The sequence below is a fragment of the Manihot esculenta genome, chromosome 16 (genome assembly GCF_001659605.2).
Source record: "Manihot esculenta cultivar AM560-2 chromosome 16, M.esculenta_v8, whole genome shotgun sequence".
Classification (NCBI taxonomy): domain Eukaryota; kingdom Viridiplantae; phylum Streptophyta; class Magnoliopsida; order Malpighiales; family Euphorbiaceae; genus Manihot; species Manihot esculenta.
The window spans coordinates 17,729,829-17,741,593 of record NC_035176.2 but is presented as its reverse complement, the minus strand read 5'-3'; positions in this window follow the sequence as shown (position 1 = coordinate 17,741,593).

Below are 11,765 nucleotides of genomic sequence, written 5' to 3'. Positions count from 1 at the left end.
TATTATTATAAATAGCATCCCTTACTACTAAAAACACATTTTTCAATATTTTAAGAGTTTCAATAAGACTTCGTTTTTCGGCCTATCTTTTCTTTTATATCGTCTTAACCAAACGATATTGGTTAAAACTCCCGACGGAGTCTAATTATTCCTTTGTCAATAAGTCACACGTTAAAAGAAAAATATCATTTTAATACTAATAAAATAATAATTTACCAGTAATTTAAATCTATTATAAAAAATTTTACTTTTTACTATATGGAATTATGGTTGTGCACTGAAGGATAATTTTCACTACAAAGCCATTTTTAAGGATATTTTCAAATTATTACATTTTTATCCTATTACTTTTTTTAAATTAAAAGACTATTTTTAATAATATAATATTTTAAATATTATATTATAATCTATCATTAAATTTTTTAAATTTAATTTAATTCTCTTAATTATAATTGTGTAAATTGAAAATATTTAGTTTTATTATTTAAATTTTGACATAATTTTTAATTGTTTTTCTTGTGATTGGTTGTTTTTTACTAGTGATAATTTGTATGCTTTTTTGTATTTATCATATATTTATTTTTTTTATTTTTTTTATGTTGGCCGACAGTAATTTATTATTTATTTGCTAATATTTTATATTTTAATAAACCATTATGGATTTTCAGTAAGAAAAATTAAAAGAAATAAAATAACATGAAACATGTCTTTAGTCCAATATATATATTATTTCTAGACTAAAATATATTAATAATGTTCTCCATCGTAACTGTTAAACCTGGTATGTTTTTTTAATTCTCATTTATTAAATTGTGGACACATTGTGAGTTTACTTCTTTTACTAATGATGAGCTGAGATCCAGAAAATAGGGTTTTACAAGGGTTCTATAAAACTGGAAAAAGCTTAGGCCTGGAGGAGAACATTTCTCCTCTTTTATATGTTTTCTTTTGTTAGCTAATGACGTGTAACAGAACGTGTGTCAGTGGGCCATCTGTTCCTGTCACGTTGATATGGACGTACGAGGAAATCAAATCGCTGCCCCATGCGTAACGGCCCCTGATTCTTCCAGACGCGCGTACGGGTGGTCCCAAGTGAAGAATGGGTAGGTCTTCTTCCCGATTCTGAGCCGGACCGGACGATATGATATGGGCTGAACCTATAGAGGATTTTATTCATCGGGCCCAAAGGTCTAGGCCGGCCTGATTGGAGAGATTGATGGGAGTCCGATCTCCAGACTGGGTGGACCGGACTTGATGCATGTGATGAAACTTGAGGACCTCTAGATGATGGGCTGGTGTCGTGGGCCTAGTCCCAGACCAGGGTGATGAAACCCAGCGGTCATCAATTGCCCCTTTACCTTCTCGTCAGTTATTGCCCAACTGATGAGGGGGTAAATACCGAAAATCATTATGACCGCGCCTGTTGATATACAGCTTGCCTCATAACGCCCTTTCACCTAATTGTCGTTTTGACTTTCGAATCCTCTCTGTCTTTTTCTACTTCCGGCTTTCCTCTATTCTTTGTGCACTCTGCCATCTTCATTTCCCTGCTTTTATCTTCAAGGTACGCTTTTCTTCCTTTTCCATGAATAGCTTTTAAGGATCCTGGTACCGCTATCCTAGAGTCTAGCATCACTCCATTCGGTATAAAAACCTCATTCTCAGGGTGTATCTTGATATCACCTCCCTTTTCACCTTCGGGACCCTCACCGGAATGAGAGGATCTCCCTTCCCGATCCACATACCTCCAGTATAATCGATCCTCAGAAAGACGTGCGCTCAGTTTTCTCTGTTAAACAGAAAGTGTATGGTATACCCTTTCCCTTATCTCCTTTCTTTCACGGGGTTTTCTAATATTTCGAGATTGCTTCTCGAGTGTTGATCCCTAATTTCATTCTTTTCATATTTTCTTTCGAATCTATCTGTCTGAGCGGGCGTTTTACGTCCACAGGGCGCTTGTTCGATGTCCGGACTGGTCAAGGCGAGCCGAACATTTTATTACTTTGTCTCTCATGGAGGTCTGTTTTAGTCTTGCTTTTGTGATTTTTACTGAGAATCGTTCTGAATTGCCCCGATTTTGGATTTTTTGCAGTTTCTGAGATGAAGATGGATCAGCTTAAGTCCCCTAAGATTCTTACGCTACTCAGGGGGAGCCTGAATGTTGCCTCGGACGCCCTCCTAGTAGGGCGATCGGTGAGGGGGGTTACCTAACAAGTGGCCGAAGTCATATTGTCCAGGTCGTCCGGCCGACCTCCTTCTCTTGCTCTTGCCCAAGCTCCGATGTCGAGCTCTCGAGGTGCCAAATCTTCAAGGCCGCCAAGCGGCGGCAGGTCGGTCTCAGTCGCTCTAGTTGTTCAAGCTCTCAGGTCTCCTCAAACTTCAAGGCCGCGCGAGGACTCCGAGTTGATGGGGGCGAAGCCTGCCCCGCCATCTGGCGATACTTCTGGAGAGAGGCTTGAGGCCTCCATAGCTGAGGAGGGGGTCCTTGCAAGTAGGACTGAGCTTGCCTCTGCGGGGAATGTTCATGGGGCCTTTCCCGAGGTCAGCTCAGCTACCGAGGAGAGGGAACTCATTTTTGTAGATGATGGGGTGTAGCGGAGAAAGTCGGGGACAAGCGTCCCGTTCTCCCCGAAGTGCCTGTCCTAGTTCGCATTCCAAATAAGTCTTAGGCTTCTAGAAGATCGGTTCCTGCCTTTCTTCCTCTCGGGAGGGACGAGAAGGTTCTCGTGGTGCCCCTGATGTCTACTCCGGACTCAAACTCACGGAATAACATAATTTCTGAGATTTATTATGGAATACAAGATGCAGTTCACACATGTAACATAAAGCAGCTCATGGTGGGTTCGTGTCAGAATTTTGATATAGAGCGCTTGTGCTATGAGAAACAGAGATTTGCTGCACTCAATCGAGCTTCTATTGATGCTTTCAAACATGTGTTTCGTGATATCTAGAGTTTAGTTGTTCCATTGCCCTTCAGAATGCCTCGCCAATTTCTTTGTGCTGCTTTGAATAAGCAAAAAGGGGATGATGCAACTGAACTTGCCAAGTGTTATATCCCCTCTACTGTCGTTGAAGGTTCTTTTTTAACCCGCATGAATCCCGTGGAATGTTTTGTTCATTCAGTAGCCAATCGAGATAATTTTTTCAGTGACAATGCTGACCTTCCCGGGACTTTAACTTGAAGACTTATGTTTTTCATGCGTGATATACACACAACATATGATGGAACAGTAAGAGATGCTTATGGGTATCAACTTGTTCAGTTCTCCTATAATATCGAGATAGAGTTCAGCTGGAATGTAAGGAGCGTCTAAGGGAGTATAGGGAGTCTGCCGAGCTACAAAAAGGGGGGATCCAACAGACTCGCGAAGCTCATCTTCCGAACTGTAAGGATTCTTCCTGAATTGAAAGCTAAGAAAATAGTGTAGGTGATAGTGATGTAAATGTAGATGATAATGTACCTAGGCATGTAAGTCCTTTGAGGACAGTTTTTCCTTCAATAGAGTGGGTGATTAGACTGCAAATCTTCTTTTTCTTTGAATGAAATTTCATTTTCATTTATTTTGCTTGTTTTTCTCTTTTTGCCTTCAAGCTCACCAGAACTAAAATTCTATAAATTGACTGAACTTTTGGCTTATAACTTTATCTATTTCGCTAAGGCATTCTTATCCACAAGCTCTTTCCGAGCTGGACTAGCCGTACCCGTGAGCTCTGTTTTTAACAGTAGGCTGAACTTTCGACCTATGAGCTTTTATGATTCTTGTAAGGACATCATCATTTTTCTCTTATTACTTCATTACTATGAGCTCGGGCATACGACCTTTGCTTAATAACAATAAGTTAGATCATGTACCTTTAGAGATGATGAGCAGGGCTGGCCTTTTTGCTTTTAGTTCTGATTTGCTAGATTGAAGTTGGGGTCTCATCTGTTCACGCCATTGGATTTCTCCTCGGATTGCCCCTTTACCTCCTCAGCATTTATTACATGAGTGGTGAGGGGGTAAATCCTCAGGCTTTTATTTGTAACTGTGCGGCTTCATTTTAGACGATGTTACCTTTCTTTCTGGTTATGAGCTCGGATATCTGGTCCCTCTGGAAGTGACCCTTTGTCAGTCGGTGCGGTCTGGGATGTATGCTCCACTGGGGTGGGGAGTCCAGCTTTCTTTATCATTTTTCTCTCCCAGGGTCATTTTTGCTAAGTGTTTGTTTACTGTGAGTTAATCCGAGCTGTGGGCAGGGTTTCTTGCTTTTGTCGTGAGTCCGTTCATTCAACGGATTAAGGAGCTCGGATTTTTATTCTTTGCATAAGCTTTTTGCTATATGTGTGTCGAGCTCAGGAGTTCAGAATTTCGGCTTCCTCACTGTGAAGTCAATACTTAATTTCTTGCTTTCTTTGACGAGCCTTATACGGGTTGCGTTTCAGGAATCCTGGCCGTTTTTGTTCGGGGAGGATCTTAGAGGTCCTGCCGACCGTTTTTGCTCCAGGAGATCTTACGAGATCCTGGCCGTTTTTGCTCCGAGGAGATCTTGGTGATCCCGCCGGCCGTTTTTGCTCCAGGAGATCTTACGGGATCCTGGTCGTTTTTGCTCCGGGGAGATCTTGGTGATTCTGCCGGCCGTTTTTGCTCCAGGGAGACCTTGGTGATCCCGCTGGCCATTTTGAGATCTTGCGCAAGGTTCGGGCTCATTGGCCTTACTGTCGCTTCATCATCTCAGCCGGTTTTGTGGTGCCGGGGGCCTTTTAGGAGCCCGGCCACCTACCTAACTGAGGTCTTGGACATCTATGCCTCTTTCCTTTTTTTTTTTTTTTTGTTTCTTTCATGAAAGCAATGTGAGTAGAAACAAATAATGAATAGGGACGATAATCACCGTCTATTTTATTATCATGCTTTAAGATACAATAGGTCTTTTACATTTGACGATACCTCAGGGGAAGTACCTTTTCAAGTGCTGGATATTCCAGGCATGGGGCTCAGGGTTTCCCTGCATATCTTCAATTCGGTATACTCCTGACTTGACCACTTTTGCTATTCTGAAGGGGCCCTCCCAGGTTGGTGCCAACTTGCCTACTGCCGCTCTTTTTCCCGTAGCCTCGAGGTTTCTTAGGGCTAGGTCTCCCACCTTTAGGCTTCTTTCCCTAACCCTTTGGTTGTAATAACGGGCTGCCCGCTGTTGATAAGCGGCAGTTCGGACTTGAGCTTCCTCCCTAACCTCTTCGAGAGCATCCAGGTTGCTCCTTAACTTGTCATCGCTAGCGCTCTCGTTGGCAAATTAGACTCGATGAGTGGGGATTTGTAGCTCGACTGGGACTACGGCCTCTATGCCAAAAGCAAGTGAGAAGGGCGTTTCTTTAGTGGACGTTCTAGGGGTAGTTCGGAGTGCCCACAGGATGCTGTTGAGCTCTTCCGCCCAGTTCGCCTTGACCCCATCCAGCCGTTTCTTAAATCCTTGGAGGATAGCTCTGTTGGTGACCTCTGTTTGACCGTTGGTCTGAGGATGGGCCACTGAGGAGAACTTGTGCCATATGCCCATGTTTGCCGTGAACGCTTTGAAGGCGCTGCAGTCAAATTGTCTGCCATTGTCTGAGATGAGCACCCTGGGTATGCCAAATCTACAGATGATGTGTCCCCATACAAAATCTATCATCTGGCGGGCTGTGATCGTGGGAATTGCCTCCGCCTCTGGCTATTTAGAGAAGTACTCCACAGCCACTACTACAAACTTTTTCTGCCCTGTGGTTTTGGGAAAGGGTCCCAGAATGTCTATTCCCCATTGTGAGAACGGCCACGGGCTGGATATGCTGGACTGAGGAGGGGTTGGGATATTGATGGCGTTGGCAAACCTCTGGCATACATCGCATTTCCGGACAAACTCTTCTGCCTCTTTTTTAACAGTGGGCCAGTAGTACCCTTGCCTGAATATTTTATTGGCCAGTGTTCTTGCTCCTTCGTGAGCTCCGCATATGCCCATGTGTATCTCTTCCATCACCTTTATTGCCTCATCCGGGCTCACACACCAGAGCCATGAGCTAGACTTCCCCCTTCTGTACAAGGTCCCCTTTACTGCTTGGTAATTAGCCGCGCGAGCTGCTATCTTTCTTGCTTCATCCTTGTCTTCAGGAAGCTTTCCTTTTTCCAGATATTCCAGGTACGGGGTCATCCAGGTCTAGCTTTGTTCTACCTGCAACACAGATGCTGTTTTATTAAAAGCAGGAGTGCTGACATGTTGTATGTACACTTCATCAGGGAGCTGCTCTAGTTCTTCCTGAGATAACCGACTAAGCAGATATGCTTCTTCGTTTTCTTCTCGAGGTATTCTCTGGTATTTGATGATGGCTCCCCGACCCTTGAGCTCGGCTTCTATGGCTTTTACCTTTGCTAGGTAATTCTGCATGGTTGGGTCTCTGGCCTGATACGCCCCAGTTACTTGATTGATCACCAGTTGGGAGTCACTATTCACTTCGAGGTCGGTCGCCCCTACCTCCATTGCCACCAGCATCCCATTTATTAAGGCTTCATACTCTGCCACGTTATTGGAGGCCTTGAACTCCAGGCGTAGGGCGTAGCAGACCTTAAATTCTCCAGGTCCCTTGAGCATTATTCCGGCGCCACTGCCCCCAGCGCCTGATGCCCCGTCTACATACAACTTCCAGTTAAATTCTTGGAAAGGCTCCCCTTCTCTCCCATTCCCCGACGCTTCGGAAGATGGCTCTCCCCGCTCTTCGTTGAATGAGCACTCTGCTATGAAATCAGCCAGGGCCTGAGATTTTATAGCAGTCCGGGGTCGATACTTCAGGCAGTAAGGACTAATCTCAACGGACCAAGCAAGCATCCGACCTGAGGTTTCCGGTCTGTGCAGAATCTTCTTCAGAGGTTGGTTTGTCATCACTACACCCTGATGGCTTTCCAAATAGACTCTAAACTTTCGGACTGCTAGCAACAGAGCATACGTCATCTTTTCAATGTTCAGATATCTGATCTCGGCATCCTTGAGCACCTTACTGACGTAAAACATTGGCTTTTGTTCTCCTTCATCTACCCTTACCAATACTGCGCTGATTGCTTGCTCAGAGGCTACCAAGTATATCAGAAGTTCTTCTCCTTCCAAGGGGCTACTGAGTACATGGGACGAGCTGAGATAGCCTTTGAGCTTTTTGAAAGCCTCTCGGCAATCTTCGGTCCATTCGAAGTTCGGCACTTTCCTCAATTTTATAAAGAACGGTAAGCATTTTTCTGCCGATCTTGACATGAATCGATTGAGTGCCACTACTCTTCCAGTAAGTCTCTGGACGTCTCTCACGCAGGTTGGCTCAGGCATATTCAGTATAACTTCTACTTTCTCCGGATTAGGCTCGATGCGTTTTCCATTCACCATGTATCCTAGGAACTTTCCTCCCCTGATGCAGAAAGCGCACTTCACCGGGTTTAACTTCATATGGTACTGTTCTAGCACCTCAAATACCTCCTTCAGATCTACGAGATGTTGCTGGAAAGTTGGGCTTTTGACCACCATATCATTTACATATACCTCTACATTTCTGCAGATCTAATCTTTGAAAATCTTGTTCATCAGTCTTTGGTATGTTGCCCCAGCGTTTTTCAGTCCAAAGGGCATGGCTTGATAGCAATAGGTCCCATCTTCTGTTATGAACGAGGTCTTTTCTTCATCCGACCTATCCATTGGGATTTGGTGATAGCCAGACATAGCATCCAAAGAAGACATGTAATCGAAACCGGCCGTAGAGTTGACCATTTTATTAATATCAGGGAGGGGATAACAATCTTTAGGACAGACCTGATTCAGGTTAGTAAAATCTATGCACATCCTATATTTGCCATTGGCCTTTTTGACTAATACAGGATTTGCTAACCACTGCGGGTACATGACTTCCCTAATAAAGTCTGCCTCTTCTAACTTACGCACCTCCTCCCTGGTGGCCTGTTGCTTCTCCCTTCCTACCACCCTCTTCTTCTGCTTCACCGGTCTGGCGTCGGGGAGGACGTTTAGCTTATGGGTTATCACTTCAGGGTCAATCCCGGGCATGTCGGAAGGCTTCCAGGCGAAGCTCGATGCGTGACTTCGGATCAGGGCCATGACTTCAGTTTTTTATTCTTCAGTGAGGCAGGCATTGAAACTGAAGATCTTATTTGTCTCTGCTTCTGACAAAGGAAAAGTCTCTAGTTCCCCCACCGGCTCTGTTCTGGTTTCTTTCTCCTCATCCCTGACCTCTAGCACTTCTGAGTCAAGTCTCTCTGCTGTCGAACTCGGCTCTGCCACTGTGGCTAAGTACACTGCTCTCGCCTCTTCCTGGCTTCCCCGGACTACTCCCACTCCTGCCTCTGTTGGGAACTTCAACGCCAGATATCTAATACTGGTGACGGCTTCAAAGTCAAACAGCGCAGGTCTCCCCAGGATTGCGTTGTAACTCAATGCAAGCTTGACCACCAAGAACACCGTATAGTGGATGCGAGTTCTTAGCACTTCGCCTAAAGTGAGAGCCAGCTTTACCTTCCCCTCTACAGGCACTGGTACTCCCCCGATCCCCTTGACCGGTGCCTGATCCAGGACTAGCTGTTCCTCGGGGATTCCCATCTGCTGGAAAACCCGGAATGGCAATAGGTTCACCTTGCTCCCATCATCCACTAAGATCTTCTTGACTCGGTAATTGTGAATGACGGTTTCAATGACAAGGGCGTCATCATGGGGCATCTGAACGCCTTGAGCATCCTTCAGAGAGAAAGTGATGGCCACCGGTGAATGCTCGACGACCTGCATGACCTCGGCGATGTTGCTTTCCCCTTCCCAACTCCTCTTCTTCCCCCTACGGCTCATCCGACCTCTCGTTCCCTCAACAATCATGTTGATGGTCCCACTGGACCCATCATTCACTGGTCCAGCTCCCATTCTCCTTGGCACTTGGACTGCCAGATTGGGCTGAGGCCTCTGTCCCTCCGGTTTTTTTACGAAGTTCTTGAGGTATCCTCTTTTTATCAGCCCCTCGATCTCTGTAATCAACTGGAAGCAGTTATTGGTGTCGTGGCCGTGCGTGCGATGGTACTGACAATATTTGTCAGGATCTCGCTGGTTTGCGTCTGTTTTCATAGGCCTGGGCCATTGGAGGAACTCCTTGTCCTGGACGGCCATGAGCACTTTGGCTCTAGAGGCACTGAGTGGGGTCGGCTTCTCTGGAACCCACGGAGGGAGTGGCCTCTGTTCTGAGACCTGAGGAAGGAGATGTCTTTGGTCCCTTCGCTCCCAGGGTTGTCTGTGCGGCTCAGGCCTCTTTCCATGCTTTTTCTCGTGCCTCTCCGGCCTTCCTTCCTCTGGTGCTTTCCCCTTATCTATCGCTCCCCTGGCGAACCTGCTTGTCACCAAGGCATCATCCTGCCTTATGTATTTTTCAGCCCGCTTCATCAGCTGGGCCAGTGAGGTCGGAGGCTTCTTGCTCAATGAGCCAAAGAACTCGGCCGAGGCCGTCCCCTTCTGCATGGCTTCTACTGCCCTTCCCTCATCGAGCTCGGGAATTTGCAGGGCCTCCGTATTGAAACGAGCGACGTATTCCCTGAGCGATTCGTCTCTCCTCTGCCTGATCGTCTCCAGGTAACTCGTCTTCCTATCTGCGGGCACCCCGGCAATAAACCAGCTGATGAAGCGAGTGGCCAGATCTCCAAAGCTGCTGATACTTCCAACCTCGAGGCTATTGAACCACGCCCGTGCTGGCCCTGAGAGCATTGTTGGGAATACCTTGCACATCAAGGCATTTGAAAGAGTTTGTAGCTCCATGAAAGTCTTATAGTTCAAGACGTGTTCACGGGGACTCCCAGCTTCGTCGTACGCGGCCATAGGCGACATCATGAACTTCTTGGGAACGGTCTCCTGCTGCACCCACTTTGAGAAGGGCGAAGAGGTGGGCAAGAGAGTTTGGTTCTGATCCTTCACTGCCAGCTCGGCCAAGAGCTGCTCTTTCATCTTTTGCAGCTTTTGGTCTACGCTCTCCTCCTCCTGCCTGGGTTTCTTCTCCTGTCGGTACTCCTCCCATGCCTCGCTCCCCATTCTCCCAGTTGTTCCGGCGGAATAACTGTCTACTTCATCATTCTCAATCAACTCCCTCGCTCTCCTTCCGTGAACCCTTGCTTCTGATTCTACTTCTCCGCCCACTCTCCTACTTCTCTCTTCCGTTTCTCGGCTGGTTGCTTGAGGAGGATTGAGGGTAGGTTGGCGAGGTTCATCGGTTCTGGGTTCTTCTACCACTGGCAACACATTTACCAGGGTGTTAAGGCCTCTTTGTTACATTATCTGCCCCAACCAGTGGGCGGTATTTTGTAGTTGGAGGGCCATGGTTTGAAGGGTCCTGGTTGGATAGAGCAGCTCCAGGCTCGTTCCCTGCCAAGCTTGGCGGGGGGTTGAAGGGGATTGGTGTTTGGTTGTTTGGTGTTGTGGGACTGGAAAAAGAGAACTGTTGTCCCTCCTAAGCGGAGCTCAGGTCATTAGGGGTATTGACAAGATTGTTTTCGTTGTGGTTAGCCATCGTGGATCTCAGTGGGTATTATCAGAGTGGAACTCCGGAGATGAAAAGATCTCCTTCGTTCCCATAGATGGCGCCAATTGATGAGCTGAGATCCAGAAAATAGGATTTTACAAGGGTTCTGTAAAACTGGAAAAAGTTTAAGCCTAGAGGAGAACATTTCTCCTCTTTTATATGTTTTCTTTTGTCAGCTAGTGACGTGTAGCAGAACGTGTGTCATTGGGCCATCTGTTCCTGTCACGTTGATATGGACGTACGAGGAAATCAGATCGCTGCCCCATGCGTAACGGCCCCTGATTCTTCCAGACGCTCGTACGGGTGGTCCCAAGTGAAGAATGGGTAGGTCTTCTTCCCGATTCTGAGCCGGACTGGACGATATGATATGGGCTGAACCTATAGAGGATTTTATTCATCGGGCCCAAAGGTTGGGGAGATTGATGGGAGTCCGATCTCCAGACTGGGTGAACCGGACTTGATGCATGTGATGAGGTTTGAGAACCTCTAGATAATGGGCTGGTGTCGTGGACCTAGTCCCAGACCAAGGTGATGAAACCCAGCGATCATCAACTAATACTATTCCCTAGCAATATATATTATCTTTGGAATAATTTAACTTAAATGCTAGAATTTTTTTTCTTAGAAAAAAAATAATATTCTCATAGTATATTCTTCTCGGTATTTAGAATCAGGATTATGAATTGTTAGGTGCCCAAATTTTCAATCTCTGTATTTTTTACATTTTCTTTAATAAGCACAAATATTATTCAGATAAAAAAGAGGGGCAAAGCTTTCAAAATTTAAAAAAAAAAAAAAAAAAAAAACTAATTGGAAAAAAATATATTCCTATGTATAGAAATATTTATAAATGCTTATTTTCTATAAAAATTAATTAATTTATTAAAGATTTAACTCAATGCAAAAATGAAAAAAAATAATTTATTTGACAAAATTTTAACTTTTTATCATTTTGCTTCTTAATTCAAATATACATTAATGTCATTCGTGTAAAATTATAAAATTTGTATTTAATCTTTTTACAAGTGTAAGTTGCCTTTTATATTAAAAGATTAACTTTCATTATCAATGACCACTGTTGCAGGAGTACTAGTACATAGTACATGGCACATATTGTGCATATTTATGTATTATTCTTCTATAGCATATAGACGTAAAATCAAATATTTTCTTTTGACAATTCCTTCTATCTTATTTTTCTTAGTTAAAGAAACATTCTATATAT